Consider the following 10,143-nt stretch of genomic DNA (forward strand, 5'->3'; position numbering starts at 1 on the left):
TTGTTTTGTTTTCTCATATAGGTTGTCTTTCATGTTTTTTTTTAACGTTATGTTGCTTAACACGCTGAAAACATTCAAAAGACATGTTTCTGGAAAATTTGACTCCTTTTCTCATGTAGGCTTTATTGCATGCTTTTTGCCGTTTTGCTACCTAACAATGTGAAATATACTTATTATTCTGTTTCTCCAAGAAGGTTGTTTTGCATGTGTTTAAGTGATTTAATATGTAAAAACCTCAAAAACGTTTAAAAGACATCTAATTCGTAAAGTTGTTTTCTTTTCCCATATAGGTTAATTTTCATGTTTTTTTTTTTTTTTAACGTTATGTTACTTAACACGTTCAAAACATTCAAGACATGTTTCTGGAAAACTGGTGACTTTGGATGCATTTTGGCGTCTTGGTACCTAATAATGTGAAAACATTCAAAATATACGTTTTTGTTTATTTTATTCTGTTTCTCCATATCCAGTGATATTAATTCGTTTTAGCGTTTTTTTTTTTTTAGCTGAAAAACTCTCATAATACATATTCTTCGTAATGTCTTTTAGTTTCCTTATGTAGAGTACTTGGCATGCATTTTATAAATTTTTCTACATAATCTGAAAAAAACACAAAATATACGTTTTTTTTTTTTTTTTGTAAAGATATAGTGTTTCTCTATTAAGGTTTTTTTGCATGCTTCTCAGCGTTTTGGTACATAAGTAACTCAAAAACAATGAAAAGAGACGTTTATGGTAATATAGTTTACTTTTCGTATATACGATGCTTTCCATGTTTTAATCGTTTTGGTGCCTATATCGCTAATACCTATATCGCTTGATACCTAAAAAAATAAATAAAAAACTCCCATAGTAGAGTTTTTTTGTAATGACATTTCGTTTCGTAATATAAGGTACTTTGCATGCATTTTTGCGTTTTTTTCTTTTATTTTTTTTGTACGTAAAAAGATAAAACACTCAAATTAGTTATTTTAGGTAATGTTCTTCTGTTTCTCCATAAAAGGGTGTTATTGAATGCATTTTAGTGTTTTGGTACGTAAGTACCTCAAAAACACTCAACAGACACTTTTTTTTTTTTTTTCATATGGTGGGTTTTTCCATGCATTTTGACGTTTTGGTACATAATAATTGGAAAAACACCCAAATACATGTTTTTGGTAATGTTGTTATGTTTCTCGATATAGCGTGTTACTCATTTGTTGTAACATTTTAGTATCTATGAAGCTCAAAATACATATCTCTTGTAATGTATTTTTTTTTTTTATTTACCTTTACATCCATTTTGGTATTTTCTATATAACAAACTAAAATACACACAAAATACTTGTTTTTGGTAATGTTGTTCTGTTTCTCGATAAAGGGTCCTTTTAAATGCGTTTAAGCGTTTTGGTAGGTAAGAAACTGAAAAAAAAAAGTAAAACACTTTTTTGGTAATGTTGGTTTTTATTCTCATATAGGATGATTTCAATGCCTTTTAGCGTTTTGGTGCCTAGTTTTCATAAAAATGCGCAAAAAATTCGATTTTTGGATTGTCGTTTCGTCTCTATAAAAGTGCTTTTCCATGCATTTATCTCCGTAACAAATTCAAAAACAATAAAAAAAAACACGTTTTTTGGTAAAGTTATACTGTTTCTCAACAAAGGGCTTTTACATGCTTGTCAGCGTTTTGGTAATACTGTTTTCTTTTCCCTTTTCCCCTTTTCTCTTCCCTTTTCCCTATGCTTTTTATCGTTTTGGTGTCTACAACGCTCATAAAAACTCTAAAGACACGTTTATCGAAATCTCGTTTCCTTTACCCATATAGAGTACTTTGCATGCATTTTCGCGTTTTGATACCTAACTGTAGTATACACTTAAAATACACGTTTTTGGTCATGATATTGTGTTTCACCAAATAAAGTGCTATTGATACATTTTATTGTTTTGGTACGTAAGTAGCTCAAAAACACCCGTGATAAACGTTTTTCATAATGTCTTGTCATTTTTCCATATACGGTACCTTGGATGCATTTTGGCATTTTTGTACGTAACAAGCTCAAAACACTGAAAATAGTTGTTTTTGGTAATGTTACTGTTTCTCCATAAAGGGTGTTTTTGCATACATTTTAGCTTATCATTATGTGGTGGGCTTTCCAAGCATTTTGGCGTTTTGATACCTAATAATGGAGAAAAAAAAAAACACACAAAATGCACGTTCTGGTTATGTTGTTCTGCTTTTCAATGTTGAGTGCTATTCATTTGTTTTAGCATTTTTTTTTTTTTACCTAAGAGTCTCAAAAAATCTTTTAATACACGTTTTCTGTAATGTCTTTTCGTTTCCCCATATAGAGTGGTTTGCATGCATTTTCTCATTTTCTGCGTAACAAGCTCAAACACATTCAAAATGCACTCTTTTGGTAAAGTTATAATGTTTCTTTATAAAGGGTGTTTTTGCATGTTTTTCAGCGTTTTGGTACATAAAAAGGTTAGAAACACTGAAAAGAGACGTTTTTGGTAATATTATTTTATTTTCCCATATAAAGTGTTTTCCATGCTTTTATTTTTATCATTGACAAGCCTAGCACGCTCATAAAAATTCAAAATGCAGGTTTTTGGACATTTCGTTTCCTTTCCACATATAGGGTTGTTTGCATGCATTTTGTCGTTTTTGGTACCTAACAATGAGAAATACACTCAAAATACATGTTTTTGATAATCTGTTTCTCTATACAGAGCGCTATTCTTGCATTTTAGAGATTGGTAACTAAGAAGATCAAAAACGCATTTGGTAATGTTATTTTGTTTCTCCATATAGAGTGCTATTCGGGCGTTTTAGCGTTTTGTAACCAAAGAAACTAAGAAACTCTCATGATAAACGTTTCTTTTCTGCGTAACTAGCTGAAAAAAAAAAAAACTGAAAATACGTTTTCGGTAAAATTATACTTTTTCTCCATAAAGTGTTTTTTGCAAGCGTTTCAGCGATTTGGCACTTAAGTAGCTCAAAAACACTGAAAGAGACCCCATAAAAGGTGTATTCCCATAAAGGGTGCTTTCCACACTATATATATCCTTTTAGTGCCAAGGACGCTCATAAACACTCAAACAAAACGCTTCTTGAGGTTTCATTTTCTTTCCCCATATAGGGTGCCTGACATGCATTTTGACATTTTGTTACCTAACAATATTAAACACTTAAAATACAAGTGTTTGTATATGTTATTCCTTTTCTTCATATAGAATGTCGTTGATGCGTTTAAGCGTATTTTTTTTTTTTACCTAAGAACCTCATAAATGTTCATAATACAAATTTCTCTTAAAGACCTTTCCCTTCGCCAAATAGAGTAATTTACATGCATTTTGGCGTTTTTGTACGTAACAACCTCAAAACAATCAAAATCCTTATTTTTAATAATGTCATTTTTGTTTCTTCATTGTGGGTGTTTTGCATGCGTTTTAGCGTTTTGAAACGTAAGAAGGTGAAAAAAAAAAACATCTAAAAGTCACGCTCTCTATAATGTTGTTTTCTACTTCCATATAGTGATTCGCATGCTTTTAAGCGATGTGGTGCCGACATCCTCAAAACACTGAAAACACACGTTTCTGGTAATGTCGGTTCGTGTCCCAATATAGGAAAATTTCCATGATTTTTTGGGGTTTGGTACCTCTGTAAAAAAAAGTCAAAATATACGTTTTTCGCAGTTATTCTGTTTCTCAATATATAATGCTATTCATGCGCTTTATCGTTTTTATACGTAAGAAGTTCAAAAATATTCATAATACTTGTTTTGACTAGTGTCTTTTCCATTTTTCATAGCTTGTAATTTCCATACATCTTTCTCCGTAAGAAGCCCAAAACCTCGAAACCTTTTTTTTTTTTTTATATCTGTTTCATCTATTAAGGGTGTTTTACATACGTTTTTCTTTTCATTTTTTCTTTGTACGTAAATGGCTCAAAAGCGCTGAAAAGAGACAATTTGGATAATGATGTTTTCTTTTCTCAAGTAGGGTGCTTTCCATCCGTTTTAGTGTTTTGGTGCCTACCACGTTCATAAACACTCAAAAGAGAAGTCTATTGGAAGCGTCGATTCTTTACCCCATATAGGGTGATTTGCATGCATTATTACGTTTTGTTATCTAACGATGTGAAATGCCTTCAAAACACTCGTTTTTGGTAATGTTGTTCTGATTCTTCATAATATAGTTTTCGAGTTTTAGTACCTAAAAAGCTCAGAAACACTCAAAATGCTTGTTTTTTGGCAATTGTTTCAACGTAAAGGGTGGTTTGCTTGTGTTTTAGCGTTTTTGTACGTAATTAGCTCAAAAACACTCAAAAGACATGTTTTTTTTAGTAATGTTCTTTTCTTCCCCATATAGGTTTTTTTTATATTTTTTTTATTTATTTATTATTTTTTTCTAGCGTTTCGGTGCCTAACACGCACATAAACACCCACAAGAAACGTTTTTTTTTTTTTTTTTCATATTGGGTGTTTTCCATGCATTTTGGCGTTATCTCATCTAACAATGTGAAAAATTCTCAAAATTGACGTTGTTGGTAGTGTTTTATATATATATATATATATATATATATATATATATATATATATATATATATATATATATATATATATATATATATATATATATATATATATATATATATATATATATATATATATATATATATATATATATATATATATATATATATATATATATATATATATATATATATATATATATATATATATATATATATATATATATATATATATATATATCCATTTAGAGTGCTATTTATTCGTTTTAGCCTTTTGGTTCCTAAAAAAAAAAAAAAAAAAAAAAAAACACTCATAATAAATGTTTCTTGTAATATTTTCTCGTTTCCCCATATATGGTACTTTACATGCACTTGGTCGTTTTTGTACATAACAAGTACAAAAACACCTAATTTTTTATTTATTTATTTATTTATTCATTTATTTATTGGTAGTTATTTTCTCAATAAAGGGTGTTTTCCTTGCGTTTTAGAGTTTTGGTAAGAAATAACATTCAAAAGATACTTTTTCATAATGAAGTTTTCTATTCCCATTTACAGCGATTTCCAAGTTTTTTTTTTTTTTTTTAGCGTTTTGATTCCTACCATTCTGTAAAACACTCAAAAGACATGCTTCTAATAATATAATTTCTTTTCCCTTTTTAGGAGGGCTTTCCATGCATTTTGGTGTTTTGATACCTAATAATGTGCAAACACACATATAGTACACTTTTTCGTTAATGTTGTTTTTATTTCTCGAACTGGATTGATATTTATAAGTTTTAGCGCTTTGGCACCTAAGAAGTTCAAAAACAATCTTAATACTCGCTTCTCGTGATGTCTTTTTGTTTACCCGTATAGGGTAATTTGAATTCATTTTGGTGTTTATATAGGTAACTAGCTCGAAAATACTCAAAATAAACGTTTTTAGTAAAGTTATACTGTTTCTCCATTAAGGTTTTTTTTTGCATTACTTTTTAGCCTTCTGGTACATAAATAGATAAAAATACTAAAACGAGACGTTTTTGTTAATACTGTTTTGTTTTCTCAAAGAGGGTGCTTTCCATGTTTTTTTTCATCATTTTGGTGCCAAGCTGGCTCGTAAATACATAAAAGATACGTTTTTGGTAATGTCTTTTGGTTTCCCGATATAGAGGGCTTTTTAAGCATTTTGGCGTTTTGGTACTTATCAATGTGAAATATACACACACACAAGATAAAAAAAAGAACATTTTTAGTAATGTTCTGTTTCTCGATATGGAGAGCTATTCATGTGTTTTAACGTTTTGGTACCTAGAAAGCACAAAAACACTCATTATGCACGTTTCTTATAATGTCCTATCGTTTCTTCATATAATATTGTTTGCATGCATTTTGGTGTTTTAGTACCTAATGAGCTCAAAGACACTCATAATACAAGTTTTTGATAAATGTTCTTTTCTTTAAATCACGTTGTTCGTATGCATTTTGTCGTGTTTGTACCTAACAAGGTGAAAAAACATAAAACACACGTTTTTTGGTAATGTTCTGTTTCTCCATATTGAGTGCTTTTTCACTTTTTTTTGTGATAAGTTCAAATATTAAGTTAAAAAAGAAAACACTTATTATATATAATCGTTTTTTTTAAGATTTTTTTTTAGCGTTTTGGTACCTAAAAATGTTAAAAAACACCACTGAAAAGACATTGTGTTCGAATATGAGCTGCTTTCTATGTATTTTCGCGTTTTGATGTCTAAAACACTAAAAAAAATAAATAAATAAATAAAAAAAAATAGAAATGACACCTTTCTGGTAATGTTATTTCGTTTCCCCATACGAAGGGCTTGGTATGCATTTTGGTGCTTTGGTAGCTAACATTGTGAAAAATACTCTAAACACACGTTTTTGGTAATGTTCAATTTCTACTTATAGAGTGGTATTCACGCGTTTTAGCTTTTTGTTATCTGAGAATATCAAAAACACTTATAATACAAGTTTTCTGTTTATATCGTTTTGTATTATCGTGTATTATGAGAGTTTTTGAGATTCTTACGTGCCAAAATGCCAAAACGTATTAAAAGCACTTTATATCGAGAATGAAAACAACATTATGAAAAAAAAAAATTGTGTATTTTGAATGTTATTCATGTTATCATATATCAAAACACCAAAATGCAAGCAAAGCCTCCTTTATGGGTAAAAGGAAACGACATTACCAGAAACGAGTCTTTTGAGTGTTTTACAACGTGGTAGACAACGAAACACTTAAAAACATGGAAATCGCCTCATATGGGAATAAAAATCATTACGAAAAAAGTCTTTTCAGTATTTTATTTTTATTTTTTACCTACCAAAACGCTAAAACTGATGTAAAACACTCTTTATGGAGAAAATACAATAACATTACCCAAAACAAACAAACGTATTATTAGTGTACCAATAACGAGTTAGACACCAAAACGCTAAAAAGCATCAAAAGCACCATACGTGGAAAAAGAAAACAATATTACAAAAACATACGTTTACTGAGTGTTTTTCAGCTATTTAATGTTTTTTTTTTTTTGAGCTTTGTACGTAAAAAAAAAAAAAAAACGCCAAAATGCATGCAAAGTACCCTGAATGGGAGAACGAGCAAACATTACAAGAAACTTGTATTATGAGTGTTTTTCAGCTTCATAGGAACCGAAACGTTAAAACGTATAAATACCACTCTATATGGAGAAAAGAAACATTACCAAAAAGGTGTACTTTGGGATTGTTTCATATTGTCAGGTGATATAACGCAAAAAGCAACCTATATGGAAAAAAAAGAAGAACATTTCCAGAAACATGTTTTTTTCTTAATGCTTATGATCATGTTAGGCACAAAAACGCTAAAAAGCATCAAAAGTATCCTATGTGTAAAAAACAAAAAAATCAATATTACTAGGAACGTGTCTTTTGAGTGTTTTTTTTTCAGCTATTTACGTATCAAAATGCTAAAACGCATACAAAACATCATTTAAGGAGAAACACAATAACTTCATAAAAAAAATAAATAAATAAATAAAAAAAAAAAACGTTTTTGAGAGTTTTAAGCTTGTTAGGTATTAAAACAATGAGAACAACATTACCAAAAACGTGTATTTTGTAAGGTAAGAAAAATGGCAAAATGCATGAAAACTTCTTACAGGGGGTAAGGGAACGAGATAAAAAAAAAAAAATTCTCTTTTGAGTGTTTATAAGCGCACTAAGGACCAAAACGGTAAAAATCATGGAAAGCATCCCGGATGAGAAAAGAAAACCTTTTTCATAATTTTTTCTTTTCAGTGTTTTTGAACTACTTACGTATAAAAAAAACGCGCTCAAAACGCCCTTAATAAACAGAATAAAAAAAAACAAGGTTTCGAGGTATTTTGAGCATGTTACGTAGAAAAAAAGACAAAATTCATGCCAATGACCAATTATAAGAAAACGAAAAAACATTAGTTGAAACATGTATTATAATTCTTTTTGAGCTTCTTAGGTACCAACACGATAAAACTCATGAATAGCACTCTATATGGAGAAACAGAATAATATTATCAAAAATGTTTTTGATCTTAGGTACGAAAACGCCATAATTTTTAAAAAGAGATAAAGAACAACAATACCAAAAACGTGTATTTTGAGTGTATTTCACATTGTTAAGTACTAAAACAGTAAACTGCATGCAAAACACCCTATATGAGGAAAGAAAACGAAATTTCCAGAAACGTGTATTTTGAGATATTACAAGCGTGCTAGGCATCTAAACGATGGAAAACATCCTATATGCGAAAACAAAACAATATTCTAACAAAACAATATTCTAACCTACTTATGTACCAAACCACTAAAAAACGTGCAAACAAAATTTATGGAGAAACATCATAAATTTTCCTAAAACGTATATTTTGAAAGTAACGTACAAAAATGACAAAATGTATGCAAAGCACTCTATATGGGAAAACGAAAATAAGAAACGTGTATCATGAGAGCTTTTGAGCTTCTTAGTTACCAAAATAGTAAGACGCATGAATAGCAATTAATATCGAGAAACATTACCAAAAATTGTAAAAAAAAACGCGTATTTGTGTATTTTCAGATTATCAGGTATCAAAACACCAAAATTCTTGCAAAGAGTAAAGAGTAAAAACAAACAACTTAAAAAAAAAAAAGTGTCTTTTGAGTCTTTTGATCTACTTACCAAAACGCTAAAAAATATACAAATCACAATTTACGGAGAAACGGAGTAACAATTATTTTTTAATGTTTTTTTTTTCTGTTTGTTACGTATAACAACGCCAAAATGCATCCAAAGTATAAGGGGAAACAAAAAGACATTACGAGAAACGTGTATTAAGCGTGTTTTTTGAGCTACTTAGATACCTAAACAAAGAAACGCATCAATAGCACTCTATATGGAGAAACACATCATGACCAAAAACGTGTATTTTGAGTGTATTACACAGTTAGGTATCAAAACCCTAAAATACATGCAAAGGACCCTGTATGGGGAAAGGAAACGAGATTTTCAAAAATGTGTCTTTAGAGTGTTTATGAACATTCTAGGCACCAAAACGATAAAAAGCCTAGAAATCACCTTATATGGTAAAGAAAAAAACATATTACTAAAAAGTACTTTTTTTAGTTTTACACTGAAAACCATGTAAAAAAAAAAAACCTTCATTGAGAAACATCATAACTTTACCAAAAATCCTTAGGTACCAAAATCCTAAAACGCATTAATAGCACATTATATAGAGGAACAACAGCATTACCAAAAACATGTATTATAAGTGTTTTTTTTTTTTTAATAATTAGGTACCAAAACGCCAAAATGCATGAAAAACTCAACAGATGGTAAACAAAATTTACAGAAAAATGTTTGTCAGTGTTTTTACAGGTACTTACATACTAAAACGCTAAAATACATAGAAAAAACCCTTTATGGAGAATATCATTAACAAAATAAGAATACCTAAAACAGCTATTTTGACTGCTTTTAAGCAGTAAAATACCGTATATGATGAAAAGAAAAGGTATTACGATAAATGTTTATTATGGTTGTTTTTAACTTTCTTAGGTACGAAATCGATAAAAAGTAACAATAGAAGTTTATATGGAGAAACATATTATCATGACCAAAAACGTGTATTATGAGTGTATTTCACAGTTTGGTATCAAAATGTCAAAATACATGCAAAGCACTCTATATGGGGAAAGGAAACGAGATTTTCAGAAACGTATTTTTTTGAGTGCTTATGTGCGTTTTAGGCAACAAAACAATGAAAAGCACGGGAAACACTGTATATGGGAAAAGAAAGCAATGTTACAAAAAAACGTCACTTTTTAATGTTTTTTTCAGCTATTTATGTACCAAAACTCTGAAACAGTATACCTTTACTAAAAACGAGTATTTTCATTATTTTTGAGAGAGTTACGTAGAAAAATCCCAAAATGCAATGCATAGTACTCTTCATAAAGAAACGAAAAAGACATTACGAAAAACATGTATCGTGAGAGTTTTTGAGCTTCTTAAGTATCAAAACGCTAAAACGCATAAATATCGTTGTATACCAGTGGTTCTCAAACTTTTTCATGAGCGACCATATTTGGAACATTTCATTCCTTCACGACCCAGAGTAAAG

The sequence above is a fragment of the Scylla paramamosain genome, chromosome 7, assembly GCF_035594125.1.
Source record: "Scylla paramamosain isolate STU-SP2022 chromosome 7, ASM3559412v1, whole genome shotgun sequence".
Taxonomy (NCBI): Eukaryota; Metazoa; Arthropoda; class Malacostraca; order Decapoda; family Portunidae; genus Scylla; species Scylla paramamosain.